We start from the raw sequence: 27945 nt of genomic DNA on the forward strand, positions 1-27945 counted from the left end.
AGATCAAAAGAGGAGAGAGCAAGCTAGCCAGTAGTCACTTCCTTATGTGCGCTCTATAGTCTGGACCACTCAGAGGTATTTACAGAGTTATACGGGGAAGAGGAGAGGGAGGAAGTAGACAGAGGTGACCAGGAGGATAAGAGAGAGGAATGAGAAGGAGAGAGACAAATCCTGCCAGTAACCAGTTCCTTAGGTGTTCTCCACCGTCTGGAACACACAGAGATTCACAGAGTTGGATAGAGAAGAGATGGGGGAGAAAAGAGACAGAGGCCACCTGGTGGAGAAAAAGGAGAGTCCAGAGGAGGAGAGAGTGGTCAAGCCAGTAATCTCGCTCTCAGGTAAACTTGGGTAGTGAAGTTTGGGTTTTTAAATGTACAAAATTGACAACAAAAACGTAAGAGCAAAGATTAAAAATCTAGAGTAGAGGTTGGATTTTCAAAATACAATATTAAAGAAAAGAAACAGAAGGAAAAAGAAGAAAAAAAAACAAGAATTTTTTTAAAAAAAACAAACAAAAAAAACTACAACAACAAAAAACAAAAAACCACCAACAACCATCCAAAGACTATATATGGTGTTTGCCTTAAAAAAAAAAAGGCTTTTTTTTTAATAGTAATAGTAGGTTATAGAAATAAAAATTAGAGGAGAAATAGAAGACTTAACAATTTAAAAAAAGTTAGAAAAAAAAAGAAAAAAGAAAAAAAAACCCAAAAAACCAAAAAACAACAAAAAAAAGGAATGATTTTAAAAATAGTAAAAATATATTTGGCCCTTCTCTGATTTTGTGGGCCGTGTGGGATCACTTCCAAGGTGGTTCCCTCTGTTTAACTTCTTCTGCTTGCTGGTTTTTTAAGCTCAGTAGTTCAGTCGCACTGTGGGGAGGGGGGATGCTGCAAACAAATAGCACTGTCGTGTGCACACAGTGTCTCAGCCCCGCTTGACCTGTCCCTTCTCGCGGCGCACAAACCGCTCCGCCTCTACGATGCTCAGCCGGGAACTGTCTGGGGCCGGCCCTAGGCTGCGTGCACTTCCCCAGTCCAAGCCGCTCAGGTTCGGTGCTCAGGCAGCCCTCAGAGGCACAGATTCGGCTGGGACTGTGCTTTGTGCCCTTCCCAGGTCTGAGTAGCTCAGGAGTTTGGCGAGCGCGATTGCCGTGGCTTGTCACCTTTTCTGCCGCTGCTGCTCAGCTTTCTGGGTGGACTGCTGGCGCCTCCCGTGAGGCAGACTGTGACTGTCCAGCACCCCCAGAAGTCTTAGCAAAGAAGCCTGCTTGCAGTTAGGTAAGTAAAGTCTCTCTGGGTCTACAATTGCTCCTTTCCAGTCCTTACGGCTCTGGCTGCCTGTCCCCGGCGGGGGATGGTCTGCAGCCGGCTTTTCCGTTCCGTCCTTTGTTCTGTGCTCGGTCCTGGCAGTGTCTTATGTTTGAGCTTTTCGCGTGGTAGCTATCCCACAGTCTGGTTTGCTAGCCCAAGTTAGATCATTCTGGTTGCGCGTGGGGCGTTCCTGCCCGATTCTTACAAAGCTCTGCAGCCCGCGCCTCCCGCGCGTCCCTGCCCTGCCCCCACTTCCCAATGGCGGATGCAGGCGTCTGTGCTGCTTTTCCGCTGGGGGAGTTACTGTTGGGCTTGCAATCTCTTGGTTTTAATTATTTATCTATTTTTCCTTCCTGTTATGTTGCCCTCTGTGTTTCCAAGGCTCGCCACAGACTCGGCAGGGAGAGTGTTTCCTGGTGTTTGGAAACCTCTCTTCTTTAAATTCCCTTCCCGGGACGGGCTTCCCTTCCCGGGATGGAGCTCCCTCCCCACCTCCTTTGTCTCCTTTTTCGTCTTTTATATTTTTTCCTACCTGTTTTTGAAGACAATGGTCTGCTTTTCTGGTTGCCTGATGTCCTCTGCCAGCCTACAGAAGTTGTTTTGTGGAGTTTGCTCAGCGTTGAAATGTTCTTTTGAGGAATTTGTGAGGGAGAAAGTGGTCTTCCCTTCCTATTCCTCCGCCATCTTTACAGTTCCTCTCCGCCTGCTTTTTAAAAAAGGATCACCAAGGGGTCTGGCGAGTGGGCAGCTGGATCCTACTAGAAAATTCCATCCTTGTTGAATCAATGCACTTGAATTGAAGCTGTGTCCCCAGGGCCAGTCAGCATCACACTGTCCTATCCTTTTGTAGCATAAGAAATCAATTCCCCAGAGCAACTCAGGTGCAGCGGTATAGGAAAAACACTCCTGCCATTCCACACAACCCCACCTCTTCAAATCTACACATTTCAGAAAGACCATTCTTTCTCCTCTTCCATGTCGTCAAATCAACACCCCTGTGAGAGACACTGTTTTCTTCATGGGCTGAGGTCCTCCTCTGATACTTCTGGGCAGACCTCACAGGCACAATTTGTTACCTGGGCCATGTGACCTCACTACCTCCCAGGCTTTGAGTTCTCAGAGTTGTCAAAAGATCAGGTCAGGGCCCTGAGGAAAAACTGGGAATTTTTCTCCTCCAGGGTTCCCAGGTGAGAATCAGAGTCCAGATTCTTCTTCACCTCTGAAGTATTCAGATTGGTGTGGAATCAAACTCATTAATCTCTGTACTTGCCGAAGATGGTGGGTTCTTCCCTTCCCAACATGGTGGGTTCTGTTCCCTTTTCTTTTTTGGTTCTGGTGAACTTGAAAAACAGATGCTGCTTCAGGTAAACAGTTCGGTATCCACATGAGTGCAAATTATGCTTCCATACCATTGCATTTATTCCAATGATTGCACTGATTGTGTTTGACCATACGATAATTAGGCCACATTCAGATCACAAAAGGGCTTCCTTGATAGCACAGTTGGTAAAGAATCCACCTGCAATGTGGGAGACTTGGGTTCAATCCCTGGGTTGGGAAGATCCCCTGAAGAAGGGAAAGGCTACCCACTCCAGTACTCTGGCCTGGAGAATTCCATGGACTATATATAGTCCATGGAGTCGCAGAGAGTCGAACACAACTGAGCGACTTTCACTTTCCCTTTCAGATCACAAATCCCCATTCTACACATTTTGGGTTTTCTAATCCAGAATGCACTAATGGCCTATAGAGTGCTTTCATGTTAGGTGACCAGAAAAGTGTTGTTCTTTCTACTGGGGAGGTGATAATGAGGGATAGTGGGCTGCAGTCCATAGGGTCACAAAGAGCTGGACATGACTTAGTGACTGAGAGCACTTTTTCTTATAAGGAATGTTTGCTTGTCATTATAGATTCAAGGTATGTAAATGAAAGTATTGGGTTGGCCAAACTGTTTTTTCCATAACATCTTATGGAAAAATGTAAATGAGTTTTTTTGCCAACCTTATAACTGGAGAGATACATATATACCATTTGCCATTGTTTTGGGATAGGTAATTTAGTACTCAGGTATGTACAGGTTTAACATGAAGTTATCCATTACACAGTCATGGGAACATTTGCCAGAAGAGAAAGTCAGATTCAGCCTGTGGCCAAATTGAGAGTCTTTTCTTTCTCATCCATTCTCTCTGATTTCAGTTCTTTCTTCCATTTAATCGTGTGAGCACCTCAATCAACTCTGAGCCAGGTGAAGAGTGTGCAGTCAAACATGTTGACTGAGGGATGGACTGGGCAAATGTTACCTTCCCCATAATGGACCTTTGGGCATTTAAAAAGAGGACTGTATGGAGAGAACTATCCTTAATGGGAAGTAACAATGTCCTGATGGTGGCTTTTGAGGTACTAGCAGGTAACTGCTGCTTCTGTCCCTGATGAAGGCTGTCCCTAGACAAGAAGTAATTGCCAATGAGTGACTAGGTGAAACTGAGAATAGCGCCCCTTGAGCTACCAGTGGAATTAGGCAGTGTCTGTTGGAAGAGGGCCACTGTTCTGACAGGTAGGGGCAGAGGAACAGAGGAGTAAGGGAGAGTGGGAAGGTAAAATCTGGGGAACAGGAGGGATTTAGGAGAGATTGAATCCAAGTCCTGTGTCTACTTCATCCATCTAACAGATGGCAGCAGTGATGCTCTTGGAGCTTCCATTCTAGTCAAGAAGACAGACCTCAATCAGATGCTTCACGCATTCACCAAAGAGGTATTGCACTTACTACATAACAAACATGGTGGGTGCTATGAAGAAAAAGTACATGTTATGAGAGACCTGACCTCATAACAGGAGTGTTGGTGAACTTCACTGATGGAATTTCTTGATCCAAAAAAGTAAGACTTAAGGTGAGATATCAGAAATGAGTATAAAGAATGAAGAGCTATTTAGGCAAGGGTGTGTAAAAGGAACCTTCCCCGAAGAGGGATGAACAGGTATAAGGAGATAATCCAGTAGGTTCTAGTACATTACCTGAAGGCCAGCATGTCTGAAGCAGAGCACATGACGGAGGGAGTGAGTAAAGCTGAGGCTGAAGAGATAGGAAGGGGGCAGCCCCTTCCAGGCCTACCTCTTCATGGTAAAAAAAAAGAAAGTGTTGAAACATTTTTGTAATAACAATGTTAAGCCATTAGTAGGTTATCAGTAAGATAATGTTTTAATTAGTCGACTCCAGCTATAGGAGGTGGAGGATGGATCAAAGCAGGAGCCCCACTGGAGGTAGTGGGAGTCTTAGGAGGCTGCTGCAGTGACTAGACCAGGCACAGCTGTGACTTAGACTGGGATGGAAGCAGTGGAAGAGAGAAATGAATGTACTGTGTGACCTTGGGCAGATCTTCACCTCTCTGAACCTAAACAGGCTTATTTTCCTTCAGGTTGGGCCTGTCATATCTAGTGATTTAAGAGCATGCTTTGCTCGCTCACATCATCTGCCTGCTATAACCTCTCTTGAGATGGCAACTATTCATCGAAATCTTCCGTCCACATTTGATATCTGAGGGAAAGACAGAGCTAGCTTTGAATTCTTTTGAATTGTATTTATTGCAATTCCTTAAGGTTGGTGGGCTAGATGAGTTGTACATTTTAGTGATACAGATGACTTTGAAATGAGTGAAGAAACACTGCCAAACTGCCACACCTGTTATTCCTCTGATCCTAATGTACTGAACAAAAGGACTAACACACGTCTCCCCTGTATTCAGCAGTAATTAAATACAACTACACTTATTTAGGAAACTGATAACAGTAGAGAAATGTAGTGTCAGCTTTCTGAGAAGAGACAGTCCAAGGACTACCTTTTGTTCTTAGAGTTAAAAACACTTCCAAACAAAACTAAAAAGAAAATGCCTTTCAGGGTTATGATATCTTTCCTCCAAGCCTTTGAAACTTGGCAAACATTTCTTGCCAGCTCATCACACTAAGCTCTGTTGTAAACTTACACAAAACTTACACAAGCTTCATTCAGTAGGGGACAAATGGCTCTGTGAGTAAAGTTTTTGATTCTAGGTGTTCCAGCAACATTCCTGGTGAGAGTAGGAAAACATCGAAACTAGATGCCTAAAACTTTCAAATGGCTTGGTTCCATGTGATTGACCTTTGTTGTAGCTAAGGTTCTCCGGCAGAGTACTTTGTCCTAGACATCTTTGGTGATGGCAATGATGGGGAGCTAGCAAGTGAACAGGAGATGGCAAGAGTGAACACTGACATTTTAGGAATCAGTAAACTAAAATGGACTGGAATGGTCGAATTTATTTCAGATGACTATTGTATCTACTACTGTGGGCAAGAATCTCTTAGAAGAAATGAGTAGCCCTCATAGTCAATAAGAGTCCAAAATGCAGTACTTGGGTGTAACCTCAGAACAACAAAATGAGCTCTGTTTGTTTCCAAGGCAAGCCATTCAATATCACAGTAATCCAAGTCTATGCCCCAGCCACTAATGCTGAAGAAGCTGAAGTTGAACGGTTCTATGAAGACCTATAAGACCTTCTAGAACTAACACCCACCAAAGATGTTCTTTTCATCATAGAGGACTGGCAATCAAAAGTAGGAAGTCAAGAGATACCTGGAGTAAAAAGCAAGTTTGACTTTGGAGTACAAAATGAAGCAGGGCAAAGGCTAACAGAGTTTTGCCAAGAGAATGCACTGGTCTTAGCTAACACCCTCTTCCAACAATACAAGAGAAGACTCTACACATGGACATCACTAGATGGTCAATACTAAAATTAGATTGATTATATTCTTTGCAGCCGAAGATGGAGAAGCTCTATACAATCAGCAAAAACAAGACCAGGAGCTGACTGTGGCTCAGCACATGAACTACTTATTGTAAAATTCAGACTTAAGTTGAGGAAAGTAGGGAAAACCACTAGACCATTCAGGTATGACCTAAATCAAATCCCTTACGATTATACAGTGGAAGTGACAAATAGATTGAAGGGATTAGATTTGATAGTGTTCCATTGTACAGGAAACACTGTACAGGAGGCAGTGATCAAGACCACCCCCCCAAAAAAGAAATGTAAAAATGCAAAATGGCTGTCTGAGGAGGCCTTAGAAATAGCTGAGAAAAGAAGAGAATCTAAAGGCAAAGGAGAAAAGGAAAGATGTACCCATGCAAATGCAGAATTCCAAAGAATAGCAAGGAGAAATAAGAAAGCCATCTCCAGTGATCAGTGCAAAGAAATAGAGAACAACAGAAGGGGAAAGACTAGAGATTTCTTCAAAATGTCCATATGGTTTTCAAGTCAGGAACAAGACTGACAAGGATATCTGTAGTCACTGTTTTTATTAAGCTTTATAAATGAGATCTTAACCATCTCATTGGGAAAAGGAAAATATAAGGGTTGAAAACATTTTTATTTTCACAGATGGGATGATTGTCTACACAGATAATGTACTAAAATATGTAGACAAATGAGTATAGCTAATATAAGGTTCCACAAAGTTTCTGGGTATAGGCCCAATATATAAAAATCAATAGTGATCCTCTTCAACAGGAAGAATCAAGGAGAAAATGTTATAAAGACAAATTCTGACAACCAACATGGCATCCAATATTGGTATCTCTTTTCCCATGCTTCACTTGTCTCAGGTCTTATGTTGTTTTTGTAAGGTTTGCCCCTCTGCCCTCAGTGTACTTGGATCAAGAAGTTTGTTCTTCCTTTCTTCTAGGCCCTCTAAAAAGAAATTAACTAATTTAGACCAAAGAACAAGTGAAGAGGAGAGAGGATCATTGGGAAGAATTTAGAGAATATTCCTATCCAGTGGTTTCTCTTACAGGTCCGTATTGACTTTGCTATAGCTACTGCTTCTGTACCAGCTTATTCAAAATTCATTTTATTCCTATCTCTAAGTAAAGGACTTGACAGCTCATTAAAGAATGTACTCCTTCAACTTGAGTGTATTCAAGCAAGAAATCTATCAAGTTACTTTCTTTTCATTACTACAATGGACTACTACTCACCATATAAACCAAAATAATGCCATTTGCAAAAACATGGATGCAACTAGAAATTATCATACGAAGTGAACTAAGTCAGAAAGAGAAAGACATACCATGTGATGTCACTTATATGTGTAATGTAGAGTATGACACAGATGAACCTATCTATAAAACAGGAACGGACTCAAGGACATAGAGATCAGACTTGAGGTTGCCAAGGAGGAGGAGGGGAGAAGGAAGGACTCGGCATTTGTGGTTGGTGAATATACACTATTACATGTAGAACTGGTAACTAAGAAGGTTCTGCTGTATAGTACAGAGAACTTCATCCATTCTCCTGAGATAAATCATAATAGAAAAGAATATTTTAAATATGTATATCTTTATTTATTTATGTAAAACTGAGTTATTTTGCTGTACAGCAGAGATTGGCTCAACATTGTAAGTCAATCCTACTTCAATTTTTAAAAAAGAAGAAACATTTCATATATATAAAAGAACCCAGATAAAGTATGTTTGCATGTGTATGTGTGTGTATGCTCTCTAAACTAATCATCCTCTAGGAACAGAAAAACCATGACTTTGAACAAGTATATGCTTTAAATGAAAATAAAGGACCAAAACATATTCTAAAGAATAAGAAGAAAAAGCTTTGTATTTGTAACTACTATAATAGAGTGAGTCCCTGGTAGGAAAAGTGGAAGCTTTCATAGGAAAAAATATCATTTCTGAAACATAGAAACACTGTCACACTAACTAAAACACAGTCTCTGAACATAATAGGAATTATCCCACTTTGTTTAATGAAAGGACAAAATTGACTCTATTTTAGTGAGCTCAGAGTGTCAGCTACTTTCAAGCACACAAGCTCTATTTCCTTAGTTATTTATGTAATTTATGAATAAATACTAGAATTAGAGTTTATTTGCAAGATAAATTGCAAAATTGGAATGGAAAAAAAATTCCATTTACATAGTAGCAAAACCCATAATAAATTTGGAGCTGTACCTAACAAAATGTATGTCTTTTAAGGAAATATTATGAGCTTGTATTGAATTCCATAAACAGTGAACAAAATTTAAATAATAGAAGATATAAACCATTTAAATTGTTTTGAAAGATTCAATATCATACATAAATCAATTCTCCACAAATTAACTTTTAGTTCAGTGCAATTCCAATCAAACTCTCCAACAGTTTTTTTTTTTTTCCCCTAGAACTTGGCAAACTTGCCCTAAAATCTACGTGGAAAGAGGGTAAAGATTAGTCAAGATTCTCTACAGATGAAAAACAATATGAGACTAGCTCTATAAGATATTAAGGATTGTTATTCACTTATATTAACAAAAATGTGATATTAGTACAAGGACAGACAAGTGTACCAATAGAACAAAATTGAAATTCCAGAACCAAACTCAAACATATATGAGGACTTGGTTTATGACAGAGGAGACATTACAAACCAATAGAATAATTCTGGGAAAATCGGTTATGTAGATGGTAAAAAAAATTCCTACCCTATACTATACAGAAATGTAAACTCAAGATGGATTAAAGATATAAATGTTAAAAGCAAGAATTATTTGTTCCTGAAAAAGACGAAGACTACCTTAATGATCTCAAAGTAGGGAAAGGTTTCTTAAAAACACAAAAGGGAAACTATACAAGATAGATACATTTGCCTTCATTAAATGTAAAGACTAGTTGATGAAGTATGTACCACAAAGACAATTTTAAATAATGAGCCACAGGTTGGTGGGAGCTATTTTTAGCTCTTATAAATAAGGAAGGATTAACATCTAAAATGAGAGGGGACATTAATATCTAGAGGAGAAGGGGACGCCAGATGATGAGATGGTTGGATGGCATCACCGACTTGATGGCCATGAGTTTGAGTAAGCTCTGGAGATGATAATGGGCAGGAAAGCCTGGCGTGCTGCAGTCCATGGAGTCACAATGAGTCGGATATGACTGAGCAACTGAACGGAATATCTAGAAGCTGTACTCTAAAAATCATTGAGAAAGACCGATATTCATTAGAAAAACGTACAGAGGATATGACCAGGCATTTTACAGAGGGATAACCTGATTCAACTATGGTAGTGGTGGTGGTTTAGTTGCTCAGTCGCGTCTAACTTTTGCGACCCCACAGGCTGTAGCACCCTTGGCTCCTCTGTCTATGTGATTTCCGAACGAAGAATACTGCAGTGGCCCTCATCTTGCCGCCCAGCAATCTGGACCTGCGCGAGGAGCCTGCCAGGACACGTTATACATGCCCACACCATAAGTCCTGATACTCTACGTTGCCGGCGCCGCAGCTTCCGCTTCCAGGCGTCGAGCCCACCATTTTGCTTTTGTGGAAGCGCCCGGAGTCCAGAAGCGAAAGTTCTGAGCTGGGAGTCTCGGTGACTGTAGCCGCAGTCATCTTTGCCACTGCACCTCGGTGTGATATGCTCGAGCAACCAGAACCAGAGCGTGGAGGTGCACAACATCCTCAGCAATCGAGGATTCAGCGTCTGGTCCTTCGGAACAGGACCAAACGTGAAGCTTCCAGGACGAGCACGCGACAGGCTAAACGTTTATGATTTCAGAACCACATATGACAAGATGTACCAAGACCTTCTTAGGAAAGACAAAGAACTCTATATGCAGAATGGCGTTTTACAGATGCTGGAAAGAAACGAGTATCAAACCCAGGCCAGAGAGGTTCCAGGACTGCAAAGATCCGTTTGACCTCATCCTCACCTGTGAAAAGCAAGTGTATGATCAGGTGGTGGAAGATATGAGTACCAGGGAGCAGGAGACCTGCCAGCCCGTGCATGTGATCAACGTGAACAACCTGGAAACCCACAAGGAGGCTACCCTGGGGGCGTTCATCATCTGCGACCTGTGCCAGTGGGTCCAGCTCATGGAGGGCATGGAGGACAGGATTGGCGAGCTGCTGCAGGTGTTCGAGGAAAAGAGCGGCAGGAGCTTCCTGCACACCGTCTGCTTCTACTGAGCCCAGCCTGACATCCGGCCCACTGCCCACTTGAAGCTATTTTCTTGAGTTTCCTTTTGGTAGTACTTTTTCGTTTCTGATACTTGTTTTTACTTTTAGGTATTCTGCCGGTGGACGTTAGCAATACCCAGTAAATGGTACTGTATGCAGTGTGAAGATACGGAAATGCCAGATCAGAAAACAAACGTTTTTCCCGTCCCACTTTCCCTTATGAGTAGAATCTTGACTGTAGTTTTTTTTTTTTTTCCTTTAACCGAAAAAGATAAAATGGTTGATAGCACATTTCCCCCAAGACATCTGCCTCTCACTGAGCGTCCCTTTTCCGGCTTCCCTAACTGCTTAGAATGTAAGAATTCCTGAATAAAGCAACAGGATCCACTTTTAAAAAGGATCCTGGCATTGGCCAATAAATAGATGTGGATGGTCATTAGTAATAATATTACCAAAAGGAATACTGGAGTGGGTTGTCATTTTCTTCTCCAGGGGATCTCCTTGACCCAGGTATCGAACCTGGATCTCCTACATTGCAGGTGGATTCCTTACCAGTTGATCCACAAATGAGAAAAGGTTCTCAACCTCTCAAGTAATGAGGAAAAGGTAAGTTACAATAACTTTCACAAGGGTCAAATTAGCAAACATAAAAAGACATTGACCCTTGTCTTTCACAAGGGAGGGTCAAATTAGCAAAACTTAAAAAGCATGATCATGCGAAGTGGTCATACCACAGAAAGATGCGGGGAACTTGAAGTTCTGGTGGCAGTATAAATTTATACACCTCTTTTGGAGAGCACTAGAAATATCTAGCAAAGATGTGCATGCCTTATTATGGTCCCAAATTTCCTCTTCTAGATATTTACCAGGGAGAAATCCTTGCATGTGTGAGAAGACATAAACCAGAATGTGTAATGCTCTATTAAAAGTGAATGGCCAAATATGAGAATGAATTAGTATTATCAATGGCACTTTGAATAATTGAATAGTATTCACACATTCATCAATAAAGTTGAATCTGGAAAATGGACAAAGTGATCTGGAAAAGGATGTGTGCTACATTTGTGCAAAAGAATAGGGAAATGGACATTGCCATGCCAAGGGGTTTCTTGGGGCCTTTGGGTTTTGGGCCACACATAGTTCAGAAGGTTCCCCTGAGGAGATGGTTGGAAAAGTTAAGTCCTATCTCCTGGAGTCTGATGAATCTGAAGTGGAGCAGGCAGACCCTCCTGGACAGTTTCACTTAAAATATTCTCTAAGTTATTGTTCTTATCTTGAAGAAATCTTTCTTTCCCTTATAGAAAAGCCTGGTGTCATACCATCCATTATTGTGGCAGTGACTCAGGTATGCAGTGTGGTGGCTCTCTGCTGGGGAGAGTAGAAGGGTCAGGTGACTCAGGATTTTAGATGAAGAGGCTGAGTTTATCGCTGAGACAAATTCTGTCTTTTCTTCCCTCTCTTTATGCATCACTGAAAACTGAAAGGGTTCAGTGATTATTTTTTTTAATCACCTAACTTTGGGTTGGTTTTTGTGCAAGATTAAAAAGTCTTTCCTTAAATATTCAGCAGAGTTTTCAGACCTTGACTGTATTAATAATGAAAGCGATGCTTAGATGCTTAAAATACTTTCTCCCCTCCTCATTTCCCTTTTTTTCCCTATCTTAGAACATAAAAGATGAAGGCAGTTCTGAAGAGTAACTTTTCAGTTGATTAATCCTCTTGAACTCAGTATAGCTTTCAAAGGGCCACCAGCAAAGATCAAATCACGACCTCATCTCATGTGTCTACCCAGGCTTCTGTTGCCATCGTTTAGGTGGTAGGATTCATGGGTCCTGGTGTTTGATCTAAAATCCTCTCTGCATGTATGATAGGATGTGACTGGATTGTGTGTTTATTTGAATTTTTCTGTCCATTCTGGGAACCTGTAACTACATACATTTGTTGAGATACAGCATTGTGCTAATTACAGAAACTATTGTGTTATCATTATTGATGAATAGACTTTTTTCATCTTATTTTGGTATACTTTGCACATTATATGGCTCTGTATGCATACTCTTTATTTTTTTAATATAAATTTATTTATGTTAATTGGAGGCTAATTACTTTACAATATTGTATTGATTTTGCCATACATCAACATGAATCCACCACGGGTTTAAATGTGTTCCCCATCCTGAACCCCCTCCCACCTCCCTCCCCATCCCATCCCTCTGGGTCATCCCAGTGCACCAGCCCCGAGCATCCTGTATCATGCATCGAACCTGGACTGGTGATTCATTTCACATATGATATTATACATGTTTCAATGCCATCCTCCCAAATCATACCACCCTCACCCTCTCCTACAGAGTCCAAAAGACTTCTGTGCATCTGTGTCTCTTTTGCTGTCTCACATACAGGGTTATCGTTACCATCTTTCTAAATTCCATATATATTCATTAGTATACTGTATTGATGTTTTACTTTCTGGCTTACTTTACTCTGTATAATAGACTACAGTTTCATCCACCTCATTAGAAGTGATTCAAATGTATTCTCTTTAATGGCTGAGTAATACTCCATTGTGTATATGTACCACTTCTTTCTTATCCATACATCTGCTGATGGACATCTAGGTTGCTTCCATGTCTTGGCTATTATAAACAGTGCTGCGATGAACTTTGGGGTACACGTGTCTCTTTCAATTCTGGTTTCCTCAGTGTGTATGCCCAGCAGTGGGATTGCTGGGTCATATGGCAATTCTATTTCCAGTTTTTTAAGGAGTCTCCACACTGTTCTCCATAGTGGCTGAACTAGTTTCCATTCCCACCAACAGTGTAAGAGGATTTCCTTTTCACCACACCCTCTCCAGCATTTATTGCTTGTAGACTTTTGGATCGCAGCCATTCTGACTGGCATGAAATGGTACCTCATTATGGTTTTGATTTGCATTTCTCTGATAATGAGTGGTGTTGAGCATCTTTTTATGTGTTTGTTAACCATCTGAATGTCTTCTTTGGAGAAATGTCTATTTAGTTCTTTGGGCCATTTTTTGATTGGGTCATTTATTTTTCTGGAGCTGAGCTTCAGGAGTTGCTTGTATATTGTTGAAATTAGTTGTTTGTCAGTTGCTTCATTTGCTATTATTTTCTCCCATTCTGAAGGCTGTCTTTTCACCTTGCTTATAGTTTCCTTTGTTGTGCAGAATCTGTTAATTTTAATTAGATCCCATTTGTTTATTTTCTGCTTTTATTTCCAATATTCTGGGAGGTGTGTCATAGAGGATCCTGCTGTGATTTATGTCAGAGAGTGTTTTGCCTGTGTTCACCTCTAGGAGTTTTATAGTTTAGATCTTTAATCCATTTTGAGTTTATTTTTGTGTATGGTGTTAGAAAGTGTTCTAGTTTCATTCTTTTACAAGTGGTTGACCAGTTTTCCCAGCACCACTTGTTAAAGAGATTGTCTTTTCTCCATTGTATATTCTTGCTTGCTTTGTCAAAGATAAGGTGTCCATAGGTGCGTGGATTTATCTCTGGGCTTTTTATTTTGTTCCATTGATCTATATTTTTGTCTTTGTGCCAGTACTATACTGTTTTGATGACTGTGGCTCTGTAGTAGAGCCTGAAGTCAGGCAGGTTGATTCCTCCAGTTTCATTCTTCTTTCTCAAGATTGCTTTGGCTGTTTGAGGTTTTTTGTATTTCCATACAAACTGTGAAATTATTTGTTCTAGCTCTGTGAAAAATACCGTTGGTAGCTTGATAAGGATTGCATTGAATCTATAGATTGCTTTGGGTAGTATATTCATTTTCATTATATTGATTCTTCCAATCCATGAACATGGTATATTTCTCCATCTATTTGTGTCCTCTTTGATTTCCTTCACCAGTGTTTTATAGTTTTCTATATATAGGTATTTTGTTTCTTTAGGTAGATATATTCCTAAGTATTTTATTCTTTTCATTGCAATGGTGAATGGAATTGTTTCCTTAATTTCTCTTTCTATTTTCTCATTATTAGTGTATAGAAATACAAGGGATTTCTGTGTGTCGATTTTATATCCTGCAACTTTACTATATTCATTGATTAGCTCTAGTAATTTTTTGGTGGAGTCTTTAGGATTTTCCATGTAGAGGATCATGTTATCTGCAAACAGTGAGAGTTTTACTTCTTCTTTTCCAATTTGGATTCCTTTTATTTCTTTTTCTGCTCTGATTGCTGTGGCCAAAACTTCCAAAACTCTGTTGAATAGTAGTGGTGAGAGTGGGCACCCTTGCCTTGTTCCTGACTTTAGGGGAAATGCTTTCAGTTTGTCACCATTGAGGATAATGTTTGCTGTGGGTTTGTCATATATAGCTTTTATTATGTTGAGATATGTTCCTTCTATTCGTGCTTTCTGGAGAGCTTTTTTTTTTTAATCATAAAAGGATGTTGAATTTTGTCAAGAGCTTTCTCTGCATCTAATGAGATAATCATATGGCTTTTATTTTTCAATTTGTTAATGTGGTATATTATATTGATTGATTTGCAAATATTGTAGAATCCTTGCATCCCTAGGATGAAGCCCACTTGGTCATGATGTATGATCTTTTTAATGTTGGATTCTGATTGCTAGAATTTTGTTAAGGATTTTTGCATCTATGTTCATCAGTAATATTGGCTTGTAGTTTCTTTTTTGTGGCATCTTTGTCAGGTTTTGGTATTAAGGTGATGGTGGCCTCATAGAATGAGTTTTGAAGTTTACCTTCCTCTGCAATTTTCTGGAAGAGTTTGAGTAGGATAGGTGTTAGGTCTTCTCAAAATTTTTGTAGAATTCAGCTGTGGATCCATCTGGACCTGGGCTTTTGTTTGCTGGAAGATTTCTGATTACAGTTTCAATTTCTGTGCTTGTGATGTGTTAAGGTTCAAGACCATCATCCATGGATGGAAAGACCATAATCTATGACTATCTGTAAAGCTTGATGGTCTTCAGCTTTTGATTTCATTCCTTTGGCATCCCACTCCCTAAACCCTCCCATCTGAGCCATGGGTAGTCGGGGACTGAGAATTCAAAATCCAAAGAAATGATCAAGATAGCCTCTGGACAAGGTTAAACATGACTTAAGGTCCTGTCCATTCTCTCATCACTTCAGAACAGTTTCTGTCATAAGATCAGCTGTCCTTGAGATCCTTGCTGAGTACAGTAATCTGGACTGTAGGTTATTTTCTTTCATCACTTTAAGTATGTCCTGCCATTCTCTCCTGGCCTGAACAGTTTCTGTCATAAGATCAGCTGTTATCCTTATGGGAATCCCCTTGTGTGTTTTTTGTTGTTTTTCCCTTGCTGCTTTTAATATTTGTTCTTTGTGTTTGATCTTTGTTAATTTGATAAATATGTGTCTTGGGGTGTTTCACCTTGGGTTTATCCTGTTTGGGACTCTCTGGGTTTCTTGGACTTGGGTGATTATTTCCTTCCCCCATTTTAGGGATGTTTTCAACTATTTTCTCAAGTATTTTCTCATGGTCTTTCTTTTTGTCTTCTTATGGGATGCCTATGATTCGAATGTTGGGGCATTTAACATTGTCCCAGAGGTCTCTAAGATTGTCCTCATTTTTTTTTTAATTTGTTTTGTTTTTTTCCTCTCTGATTCATTTATTTCTACCATTCTATCTTCTACCTCACTAATCCTATCTTCTGCCTCCCTTAGTCTACTATTTTTCCCTCCAGTGTTTTTGATCTCATTTATTTCATTATTCATTATATATTGACTCTTTTTTATTTCTTCTAGGTCCTTGTTAAACCTTTCTTGGATTTTCTCAATCCTTGTCTCCAGGCTATTTATCTGTGATTCCATTTTGTGTTCAAGATTTTGGGTCACTTTTCACTATCATTATTCAGAATTCTTTATCAGGTAGATTCCCTGTCTCTTCCTCTTTTGTTTCATTTGTTGGCCATTTATCTTGTTCCTTTACCTGCTGGGTATTCCTCTGTCTCTTCATCTAGTTTATATTGCTGTTTTTGGGGTGGCCTTTCTGTATTCTGGCAGTTTATGGAGTTCTCTTTATTGTGGAGTTTCCTTGCTGTGGCTGGGGTTGTATGGGTGGCTTGTCAAGGTTTCCTGGCTAGGGAAGCTTGTGTTGATGTTCTGGTGGGTGGAGCTGGATTTTTTTCTCTCTGGAGTGCAATGAAGTGTCCGGTAATGAGTTATGAGATATCAGTGGGTTTGGAGTGATTTGGGGCAGCCTGTATATTGAAGCTCAGGGCTGTGTTCCTGTGTTGCTGGAGAATTTGCATGGTATGTCTTGCTCTGGAACTTGTTGGCCCTTGGGTGGTGCTTGGTTTCAGTGTAGGTATGGAGGCATTTAATGAGCTCCTGTTGATTATTGTTCCTTGGAGTCAGGAGCTCTCTAGTGTTCTCAGGATTTGGTCTTAAGCCTCTTGCTTCTGGTTTTCAGTCTTATTTTTACAATAGCGTCAAGACTTCTCCATCTATACAGCACCATTGATGAAACATCTAGGTTAAACATGAAAAGTTTCTCCACAGTGAGGGACATTCAGAGAGGTTCACAGAGTTACATGGAAAAGAGAAGAGGGAGGAGAGATATAGAGGTGATCCGAATGAGATGAGTTGAAATCAAAAGAGGAGAGAGCAAGCTAGCCAGTAATCACTTCATTTTGTACACTCCACTGTCTGGACTGCTCAGAGAAGTTCACGGAGTTATACAGAGAAGAAAAGAGGGAGGAAGGAGACAGAGGTGGCTAGGCAGATAAGGGGGGAATCAAAAGGAGAGAGACAGATCCAGCCAGTAATCAGTTCTCTAAGTGTTCTCCACTGTCTGGAACACACAAAGAGATTCACAGAGTTGGGTAGTGAAGAGAAGGGGAAGGGAGGAGATAGAGGCGACCTTGTGGAGAAAAAGCAGTATCCAAAGTGGGAGAGAGCAGTCAAGCCAGTAATCTTGCTCCAAAGTAAAAATTGGTACTGAAGATTGGGTTCTTAAAGGTACAAAATTGATAACAAATACCAAATAGCAATGAATAAAAATGTAGAGTAGAGGTTAGATTTTCAAAAATACAATATTACAGAAAAAAGTCAAAAAAATTTAAAAATATATATATATATGAAGTTTGGCTTAAAAAATAGGTTCTCTTTTTTTGCAAAGTAATAGTAGGTTATAAAAATGAAAATTAAAGAAGTAGTAAACATTTTAAAAAATTTTTAAAAAAAGAACTATAGTAAAAAATAGTAAAAATATATCTAGGAGATTCTCTGGTGCTGTTGTGGGTAGTGTGGGGTCAGTTCATTTTCAGATAGTTCCTTGATCCAGCTTATATTTCTCAAAATCTATAGGCCCCTTCCTATGTGGTCAGTACTAACTACAGGGTCTTAATCTATTGCACCTGTCACTTCCAAGGAGGTTCCCTCTGGTTTAGCTTCATCTGTTTGCTGGTCTCTTCAGTGTCTAATTTATGCTCTGACATGAGGGGGTGGTGGTGGACACTTTTAGGCTCACTTGTTCAGTCGTGCTATGGGGAGGGAGGGATGCTGCAAAGAAATAACACTGGCGTGTGCTTGCAGTGTCTCAGCCACACTGGGTTTGTCCCCTCTCATGGCATGTGTGCTTTCCCTGTCTACACTGCTTAGGCTCTAGGTTGCTTTGCTGGGAACTGAGGCCGGCCCTGGTTGTTTGCACTTCCCAGGTCTAAGCCACTCAAGTTCAGATACTCGGGTAGTCCTCAGAGGTGCAGACTCGCTTGGGCCTGCGTTTTGTGCCGTTCCCAGGTTCGAGCAGCTCAGGTGAGCAGGTGTTTGGCAAGCATGGTCGCTGGGACTTTTTGCCTCCCCTGTCCCTGCCACTCGGTTTTCTGGGTGTACATCAGGCACACCTTCTGACTGTCAAGAATCCCAAGAATTCTTAGTTAGCAATGAAGCCTGCTTGCAGTTTGGTAGATAATGCCGTTCTGGGGCCATGATTGCCCCCTTCCAGCTCTGGCTGCCCTCGCCTGCCTGTCACCAGGCAGGAGGATGGGCCGGGCTAGCTTTGCTCACTCCTTTGTTCTGTGATGGAGTTCTCAAGGCAAGAATACTGAAGTGGTTTGCCATTCCCTTCTCCAGTGGACCACATTCTGTCAGACCTCTCCACCATGACCCGCCTATCTTGGGTTGCCCCGCGGGCATGACTTGGTTTCATTGAGTTAGACAAGGTTGAGAAAGCCTTCTTCAGCAATCAATGCAAAGAAAAAGAGGAAAAGAACAGAATGGGAAAGACTAGAGATCTCTTCTAGAAAATTAGAGATACCAAGGGAACATTTCATGTAAAGATGGGCCCAATAAAGAACAGAAATGGTCTGGACCTAACAGAAGCAGAAGATATTAAGAAGAGGTGGCAAGAATACACGGAAGAACTGTACAAAAAAGATCTTCATGACCCAGATAATCATGATGGTGTGATCACTAATCTAGACCCAGACATTCTGGAATGTGAAGTCAAGTGGGCCTTGGAAAGCATCGCTATGAACAAAGCTAGTGGAGGTGATGGAATTCCAATTGAGCTATTTCAAATCCTGAAAGATGATGCTGTGAAAGTGCTGCACTCAATATGCCAGCAAATTTGGAAAACTCAGCAGTGGCCACAGGACTAGAAAAGGTCAGTTTTCATTCCAATTCCAAAGAAAGGCAATGCCAGAGAATGCTCAAACTACCGCACAGTTGCACTCATCTCACATGCTAGTAAAGTAATGCTCAAAATTCTCCAAGCCAGGCTTCAGCAATACGTGAACCGTGAACTTCCTGATGTTCAAGCTGGTTTTAGAAAAGGCAGAGGAACCAGAGATGAAATTGCCAACATCCGCTGGATCATGGAAAAAGCAAGAGAGTTCCAGAAAAAACATCTATTTCTGCTTTATTGACTATGCCAAAACCTTTGACTGTGTGGCTTACAATAAACTGTGGAAAATTCTGAAAGAGATGGGAATACCAGACCACCTGACCTGCCTCTTGAGAAACCTGTATGCAGGTCGGAAGCAACAGTTAGAACTGGACATGGAACAACAGACTGATTCCAAAGGGGAAAAGGAGTATGTCAAGGCTGTATATTGTCACCCTGCTTATTTAAATCATATGCAGAGTACATCACGAGAAACGCTGGACTGGAAGAAACACAAGCTAGAATCAAGATTTCCGGGAGAAATATCAATAACCTCAGATACACAGGTGACACCACCCTTATGGCAGAAATTGAAGAGGAGCTAAAAAGCCTCTTGATGAAAGTGAAAGTGGAGAGTGAAAAAGTTGGCCTAAAGCTCAACATTCAGAAAACAAAGATCATGGCATCCGGTCCCATCACTTCATGGGAAATAGATGGGAAATCAGTGGAAACAGGGTCAGACTTTATCTTGGGGGGCTTCAAAATCACTGCAGATGGTGACTGCAGCCATGAAATTAAAAGATGCTTACTCCTTGGAGGAAAAGTTATGACCAACCTAGATAGCATATTCAAAAGCAGAGACATTACTTTGCCGACTAAGGTCTGTCTAGTCAAGGCTATGGTTTTTCCTGTGGTCATGTATGTATGTGAGAGTTGGACTGTGAAGAAGGCTGAGTGCCGAAGAATTGATGCTTTTGAACTGTGGTATTGGAGAAGACTCTTGAGAGTCCCTTGGACTGCAAGGAGATCCAATCAGTCCATTCTGAAGGAGATCAGCCCTGGGATTTCTTTGGAAGGAATGATGCTAAAGCTGAAACTCCAGTACTTTGGCCACCTCATGGGAAGAGTTGACTCATTGGAAAAGACTCTGATGCTGGGAGGGATTGGGGGCAAGAGGAGAAGGGGACGACAGAGGATGAGATGGCTGGATGGCATCACTGACTCGATGGACATGCGTCTGAGTGAACTCCGGGAGTTGGTGATGGACAGGGAGGCCTGGCGTGTTCCGATTCATGGGATTGCAAAGAGTTGGACACGACTGAGCGACTGAACTGAACTGAACTTGTTCTGTGAGTGGGCCTGACAGTGTCTTAGGTTAGGGCTTTTCACATAGCTCTAGTCAGTCCTTTGTTCTATGAGCAGGCCTGGTGGTGTCTTAGGTTAGGGCTTTTCGCATGGTAGCTATCCCACAGTCTGGTGTGCTAGCCCAAGTTAGTTCCCTTAGGTTGCCCTTGAGGCATTCGCGCCTGGTCCTTACTCTAAGCAATGCAGCCCGTGCCTCCCTGCCCAACCCCTGCTTACTAGCTGAGGTTGCAGGCGTCTGTGCTGCTTCTCCGCTGGGGGAGTTACCGTTGGGTGTGTAATCTCTGGGTTTTAATTATTTATTTTTCCTCCCGATTATGTTGCCCTCTGTGCTTGCAAGGCTCGCCACAGACTGGGCAGTGAGACTGTTTCCTGGTGTTTGGAAACTTCTCTCTTTTTTAAGACTCCCTTCCCGGGTGGGAGCCCTGTCCCTACCTCTTTTGTTTCTCTTTTTGTCTTCTATATTTTTTCCTACCTCCTTTTGAAGACAACGGTCTGCTTTTCTGGGTGCCTGATTTCCTCTGCCAGCATTCAGAAGTTGTTTTGTGGAATTTACTCAGCATTCAAATGTTCTTTTGATGAATTTGAAGGGGAGAAGGTGATCGCCCCCTCCACTTCCTCCACCATCTTAGGACCGCCCTCCTCTTTTTTTATTATCACTAGACAAATGCTCAAATCAGCAAGTAATAAAGGAGATTGGACCCAGTCCACTATTTAAGAAAAGTCACTTTTCTCATTTATATGAACAGACCCATGGTTGGAGTTTTAAAACTCTCTATAAGCATCAAAAAGATTTTTGATCTTAGATGCAATTCTAGAATTCTCAATCACCTTAGTGATGTTCTTTGGGAAATTCTATGAGGGCATGGGCTTTGTCTGTCTTGTTCACTGTGGTAGGGCCCAGTGCAATGCCAGGCACATGGTAGGACTTCAGTGTTTTTTAAATGAAAGGGTGGATGGATGGATGGGTGGATAGACTAATGGATGGTTGAAAAGAAGGAAGGGAGGAAGGAGAGAGGGTGGCAGAAATCTGTTTTGAGGACTTCCATGTGGAAGGTGTTCACTTTGCTGGAACATTGACTTTTATATTTAAAATGTCTGACCTCTTACTTCAGATACCCAGAGTGGCAGCCACAGGATACTTGCTATTTATGATTTTTAAAATGTTTGAAACCCATTCCAGGGAGTAAGGGAAGAAGAGCACATCAAAGCTGCCCTGCTCCTTTTTTGGCTTTAAGTTCAAACGTAGCATTCAAGATGATACAGATATTTGATTGTGTAGAGTTAATATTCCCCCAGAAGGTAGAAACAGCTGAAGTATAAATAGCTGCTTTAAATTTTTTTAGTAAACTTATTTAGGAGAATGGCTTCATACAGAAAAGTGCACAAATCCAAAATGAACAGCTCAGTAAATGTTTACAAATTGAACAAACTGTTGTAACTAGCACCCGGATCAAAAAAGGAAACATTACAAGCACTCTAGAGGTCATTCTTCTGTCCTCTTTCAAAGTTTACCCCTCACTACATGGGTAACCACTATAATTTTGAACACCATAGCTTGGATTTTCCTATTCCAGATATATGTGTGAATGGCTTATTTCACTGACTGTGGTGTTTTCATGGAGAAGGCAATGGCACCCCACTCTAGTACTCTTGCCTGGAAAATCCCATGGACGGAGGAGCCTGGTAGCCTGCAGTCCATGGGGTCACTAAGAATCAGACATGACTGAGTGACTTCCCTTTCACTTTTCACTTTCATGCATTGGAGGAGGAAATGGCAACCCACTCCATTGTTCTTGCCTGGAGAATCCCAGGGACGGGGGAGCCTGGTGGGCTTCCATCTATGGGGTCGCACAGAGTCGGACACGACTGAAGCTACTTAGCAGCAGCAGTGGTGTTTTCAAGGTTTATTCATGTTGTCACATATATCAATTCTCATCTATTCATATTGCTGAGTAACATTCCACTGTGCTATATTTCTGTAAGATTACAGAAGAACCAGAATGAACTTTTTGGCCAACGCAGTATGTATACACTAATTCAGATGTATGTTTTTACTTCTTGGCTATTGTAAACAAAGTTGCTATGAACATTTGAGTACAAGCTTTAGTGTGGATGTATATTTTCAGTTCTCTTGGGTAAATGTCTAGTACTTGCATTGCTGGGCCCTGTAGTAACTGCAGGCTTAACTTTTTGATCAACTGCCAAACCTTTCAAAGTGGCTACTCCATTTTATGTTCCTGTCAGTGGTTTGTAAGAATTCTATCTGCTCCAGATCTTTCCCAGCCCTTGGTATAGTCAGTCTTAATTTTTAGCCATTCTGATGGGAAATCTATGTTTTCTTCTCCATAGGTTTTGATGTCTTGTTATACTCAGAACATAATTCAAAAGCTGACTTCTATAGATTACCTAATCTTTAGGTCATTTCCTAGCAAAGGCATTAATTGGAACAACTAACCTTTCCCTCTCTTTTGTGAAATATGTGGAAAAAGCCTTCAAGGTTTGGCTCAGTTGCTTCTTCTACCAGAAAGCCTTTCCTGAGTCCTCTTCACCCAGTCTACATGTGTTGATTTCCCTCTGAAGGCTCATTTCCTTTTTGTGTCTTTCAGCAGAGCCCCAACACAAAGTAGGTGCCTAAATACACCTTTGTTGAAACTCTATTCTACTGGGTTGGCCAAGAAGTTAATTTTGAACTTGGCCAAATGAACTTCTTGGCCAACCCAACACACCCAATTATCTCAAAGAATCTTTGTGCCAGAGTTTTAGAAGTGACTTAGATGTCATCTGTCCAGTCTTATCACTTTATTGGTAAGAAACTTGAAACTCAGAAAGATGAATGGGCATAGCCAGACAATCAGAGCCTAGTGGGAATGTCTCCTGACTCCTATTCCAGGGTTCTTTCTACTTACCCAGACAAGCTCCTTCCTGCATCTTTGCTTCCCCTCTCCCATTAATTCTCAGAGATAGAAATTAATCTTTGGCAGGAAAAAACCCTGTACATTTCCAGGGCTTAAATTTAAAGTCAAAGAAACAAACCTCTTATGATCATGGAAACTGCATTATTCAGCACTGAAAACTACCGTCAGTTAAACCAGAGAAAGGAAACTTAAAGTGACTTTTCAGCAAATACAGTTTTTAATGATACACATATAATATCTTGTTTTGTTTTGTACTCTGATCATGATTAAGAATTTCAAATAGCTCAGGGAGAATTAAGAAGATTTACACCCATATTATTACTCATAACCACTTAGAGCAAAGAGAGAAATCTTTTTAAAAGATGTTTATTGCTTTCATACCAAATGAGAATGTGAATTAAAATGATTCCCAGCACAGTCTTTCGAGTTGAAAATACATTCAGCAGTTTTCAGAATCCCTTGTAATAACAACAATGCTCTGTAATTTCATGGAGTTTGTAGTTTTTCAAAGGAGGTTAGGGGAAGATGCTATAAACATGAACTTCCTAATCTCCGTCATGCAGTGACTGCCCTGGGCCAATCTTGTTAACACCTGCTCCTCAGATGGAGGGTTTAACACTCTGCCTGGCTGTCCAGGTTTCAAGATTTGACTCCGTGGTTCACTGCAAATTTACTTCAAATGTGAGAACCTTGGTTCTTCAGTAATTATCTGACTCTCAGTTCCTGGACTGTAAAATGTGATGATCTTGTACCCATTTCAGAGAAATAATGTATGGCAAGCACCTTATTCTTAGTAGATCTTCTTCATATGGTAGCTACTGTTAGATCCCTGCTGGAGAAGATTGTGGAGCAGGAAAAGAGGGCTTTGTGGATTCCCTAACCCAAAATATCCCAAACTCATTCATTCACTTATTCATTTTTTGAGAATAGATTGACAGCTTCCTATTCCTGTAGTGGGGGTGAGGGGCATGCAAATAAATTTCCCACATTTAAGCATGTCACATTCTGTATTGTTTTTAGCTCATTGATTTCTGTAAATAACAATTATTACCAGTGGTAAGCTCTAACATACTAAAGGCTAACAATGTTGGAAAGAATATTTCAATCAAAAAACCAGTATATCACACATCATAAAAAGATAAGAACTGATGGATGAGCTAAAGTATCTCCTTCTGTCTAAGTAAATGTTAGAAATAAGCTTTAGGGACTTATGATTTATACTAGCTCCTGGATCTGGAAGACTTCATTGCTCGATTAGTGGTCTAAAACAGGCAAAAAAATATAGGCTGTTTTTGTTTGTTTGTTTTTAACCAGGAACACTTTCAGAATGGGTCTGAAATCAGTCATGTGCTTAATCTGGAACTCTCAGAAAAAAGTGCTAACTTCTGTTTTCTGGAGCAAATGCAGAGCAAGAGAAGCTGCCAGGAAGGCTGCAAGGGCTGGAACATGCCCTTTGACCCGGAGTCAGGAGACCTTGTCTCTCACTCCAGATCAGTCACTGCTTTAGACTGGGACACTGCACTTGTCACCTTGATGTTGTGAGCTTCACAAGCTCACCTTGATGTTGTGGAAATTCTCTATCCAGGCAAAACTCTTAATTATAAACTACGTCCTGTAGATTTATAGGGTTCCACAGAGGTGCTTCAGGGATCACCGAAGGAGGCATTCTGAGACCTTAGTCCTCACCCCCAAGCCAAGTATACAGAAGATCTCTTCTCAGGGTTGCATTTGAATAAAGGGTTCCATTCCAAGTCCTGAGTAAAGCTGCCGGCCACTAGGCTAAGTGATCCTCAGAGTTCTTTGGTTCTAAGTAACCAACGTGGTTCTGAGTAACCAAAGTGGACATCTGATTTTAAAATTACTGATACGTTAGCCAGCCCTTAGCCTACAATGAGGGTGGCAATCGATTTACCTACTGTACTACCCAGGTACATCCCAAACCTAGATTGTTTGATTTTGTGATGATTCAGAATCATCACAGGAAGGTTGAATTAGACAGTGTCATCTTACTCTCACTCATTTTTTCCTCTGTGTAGTATATTTCATGGGTCTCTAAGTATACTTAATGGGTCTCTGATAACTAGAATGTTCAATTGATCCATCAGTGCCATTCGTCAGCTATGCTGACCATCAGTAAATTTATTGAAGCAGACAGTGAACAATTTGAATTGCGGGCAGTGTTTCTCACACTTATTTAGATGGTGTCATAAGGAAGAGCCAGCAACAAGATGTGTGTGTATGTGAGTGTTGGTCAATTGTTTTTATAGACGTATAGTAAAGGCTGATGTATTTGAGGCATCGAGTTATTTCAGGCAGTTTGCATTCACTGTGACTGAAACTGGTTGTTTGAAGCAATTCTATTTCGAAGTGACTAAAAAACACAGCCGTGAAAGCAGAAATCTAGATTCTGTCAGGATACACTAAGCATCTCCAAGAAAATAAACTGGAGGTGTATCGCACATTCCAGTTTAAAATGTGGCCTCCCTCTGAGTGACAGTGGTGCTATTAATGTCCTTTTATTTCGGGGAGAGAACTCTGTGGCACTGTTGATGCTTTTATGTGCATTTCTTCTGTTTATTTTCAGTGTGTTTATCCATTTACCTCTTCATTCCTTCATTTTTGCTTTACCTTCTTTCTCTCTAGACTCCAGTGCTTTTGAAATTTGACTGCATCCATGGATTCTTGGAATCTGAAATAAGTGACAGGGTGCCTGTTGCTACAGAGCCAGGTTCTGTGGTAGACAGTGCTGTAATACAGGGATGATGAGGTGCTCTTGTTAGTACGTTACTGCATTTTGTAGGGTTATGTTTTGAGGGATTTTCACTCTAGGTGAGGCACTTGTTTAAGACTAGTGAAAGAATCAATGATTGAATCCAAGATGGAGGTTGGGGAGAAGACTTGAAGGGCATGGATCCTCTTAAGTCCTTCTTTGGCACGTCTGATCTTCCTATATCATGTTAATTTGTTCACATATATCTCTTCTTTATTAAAATGATTGCCGTGAGAGCAGGTTTTGGACTCTTGTGGGATTTCTGGGGTTTAGCACACTGCCTATAGAATTGGCTATGTGCATTGTATTCAGTGCATGAGAGAAGGAGATTAGAGCCATAAATTGGGAGGGACTGTCCTAGAAAAGCAAAATGTGGTGAAGATATAGTACTGTGTATTATTTGATATTTTCATTGATCTCAAGGATGAGGAAAATTTTAATGATTGAGCTTTGAACTGCAAGAGGTAAAGATTTGACTCCCTCCCAAATATTCATTCCAGTCTTACTCCAAAGGTAGCCCAGATTGTTCTCCTGACTACCCAGTACTCAAATACACTTATCCCAGAGATCAGAAGAAATGCCGTGGAATTCCAAAACTTACTGTCATCTGTGCCACAAATGGCCAAATTATGAGAAGTCGTTTAGTCAGCAAGATAGAAATAGCATCTGCATAGGCAGACAACAAACTCAGACATCTTCCCTCTGAGATCCAGCTGCCATTCTGACTGATGGCAAGCTCCCAGCCCTGCAAATCCTAGAACTGCAGAGCAGAGGCACTCTACCCAAGTCAGAGACTAGAAAAGGCAGGGGTTGCACCTAAGCCACTTTTTTGACACTCTTAGATTAATTCATTTGTCTCTTGGACTCAGGTTGACAGATGAGTGGAGAAGTGAGAGAGAAGTATGAGTGACACTTTAAAAAAACTGAGTTTATTCCAAGAATGCAAGGCTGGTTCAACAATTGGAAATCTATCAGTGTGACACATTTGAAGCAGAAAAACCATGTCATTGATAGATACAGAAAAAATAAAGTACTTTTGAGTTTTAAAAATCATGAATGAATGCTCAATTTTAAGTAAAACAAGAATAGAAAGCTACTTCTTTAACATGATGTCATATATTTATTATAAACCAATAATAAACATCATGATAAATGGAGAAATACAAATGGCATTTCCATAATAAACAGGAACAAGACAGGGATTCCCACATCATTTCTACTATTCAACATTGTTTTAGAGGTAATCATAGTATTATATATGGGTACTATATATAGTACTATATATAATCATAGTATTATATATATAAGTATTGTATACTTCAAAGTGAGTGAAGTCACTCAGTCGTGTCCGACTCTTTGTGACCCTGTGGACTGTAGCCTACCAGGCTCCTCTGTCCATGGGATTCTCCAGGCAAGAGTACTGGAGTGGGTTGCCATTTCCTTCTCCAGGGGATCTTCCCAACCTAGGGATTGAACCCAGGTCTCCCGCATTGCAGGCAGACACTTTAATCTCTGAGCCACCAGGGAAGTCTCTAGCAGTCTGTTACTGAAAGAAAAGAATGTCTTAAAACTCAGAATGGCACCAGGCCCCTCATCCATAAAATGTATTTTGGAATAATCTTGGCACCAGATGATTCATCCCGGGCCATAAAATGATTGACTTGAATCTTAAAGAAGGGCAGATTACCATACAAATAGTTTTGTTTACATAGATTAGGGGAACAATATCTGAGTATAACACACTGGTTTGTCAAGTAGATTCTGAGCCATTAGGTGGAACCCACTTGAAGACAGAGTTTAGGGTAAATGCATAGTACATTAACATAGCTTAAGACAAACATTTCCATAAGAAAAATGCATTGGCTAACTCAAGGTTTGAGAATAGTTAACTCCAGGTGAAACCAGGTGTCATTATGGCAACACAGTATTTTAAGAAAAACCTCCTTTTAAATTTGTATAGAGAAGGAAAAAAATATCACTAGTTTGTTTCCTCCTGCCA

At 40.8% G+C, this 27945-nt stretch overlaps 1 protein-coding gene and 1 pseudogene across 3 annotated transcripts in view; both read left to right on the top strand.

Moving 5' to 3' along the window:
* Positions 1–27945, top strand: part of FGF13 (fibroblast growth factor 13) — a 577215-nt gene that overhangs the window by 150839 nt on the left and 398431 nt on the right. The window lies entirely within an intron of this gene.
* LOC101116212 (RNA polymerase II subunit A C-terminal domain phosphatase SSU72-like) lies at positions 4338–27026 on the top strand (annotated as a pseudogene).

Source organism: Ovis aries, chromosome X, assembly GCF_016772045.2.
Source record: "Ovis aries strain OAR_USU_Benz2616 breed Rambouillet chromosome X, ARS-UI_Ramb_v3.0, whole genome shotgun sequence".
Lineage (NCBI taxonomy): Eukaryota > Metazoa > Chordata > Mammalia > Artiodactyla > Bovidae > Ovis > Ovis aries.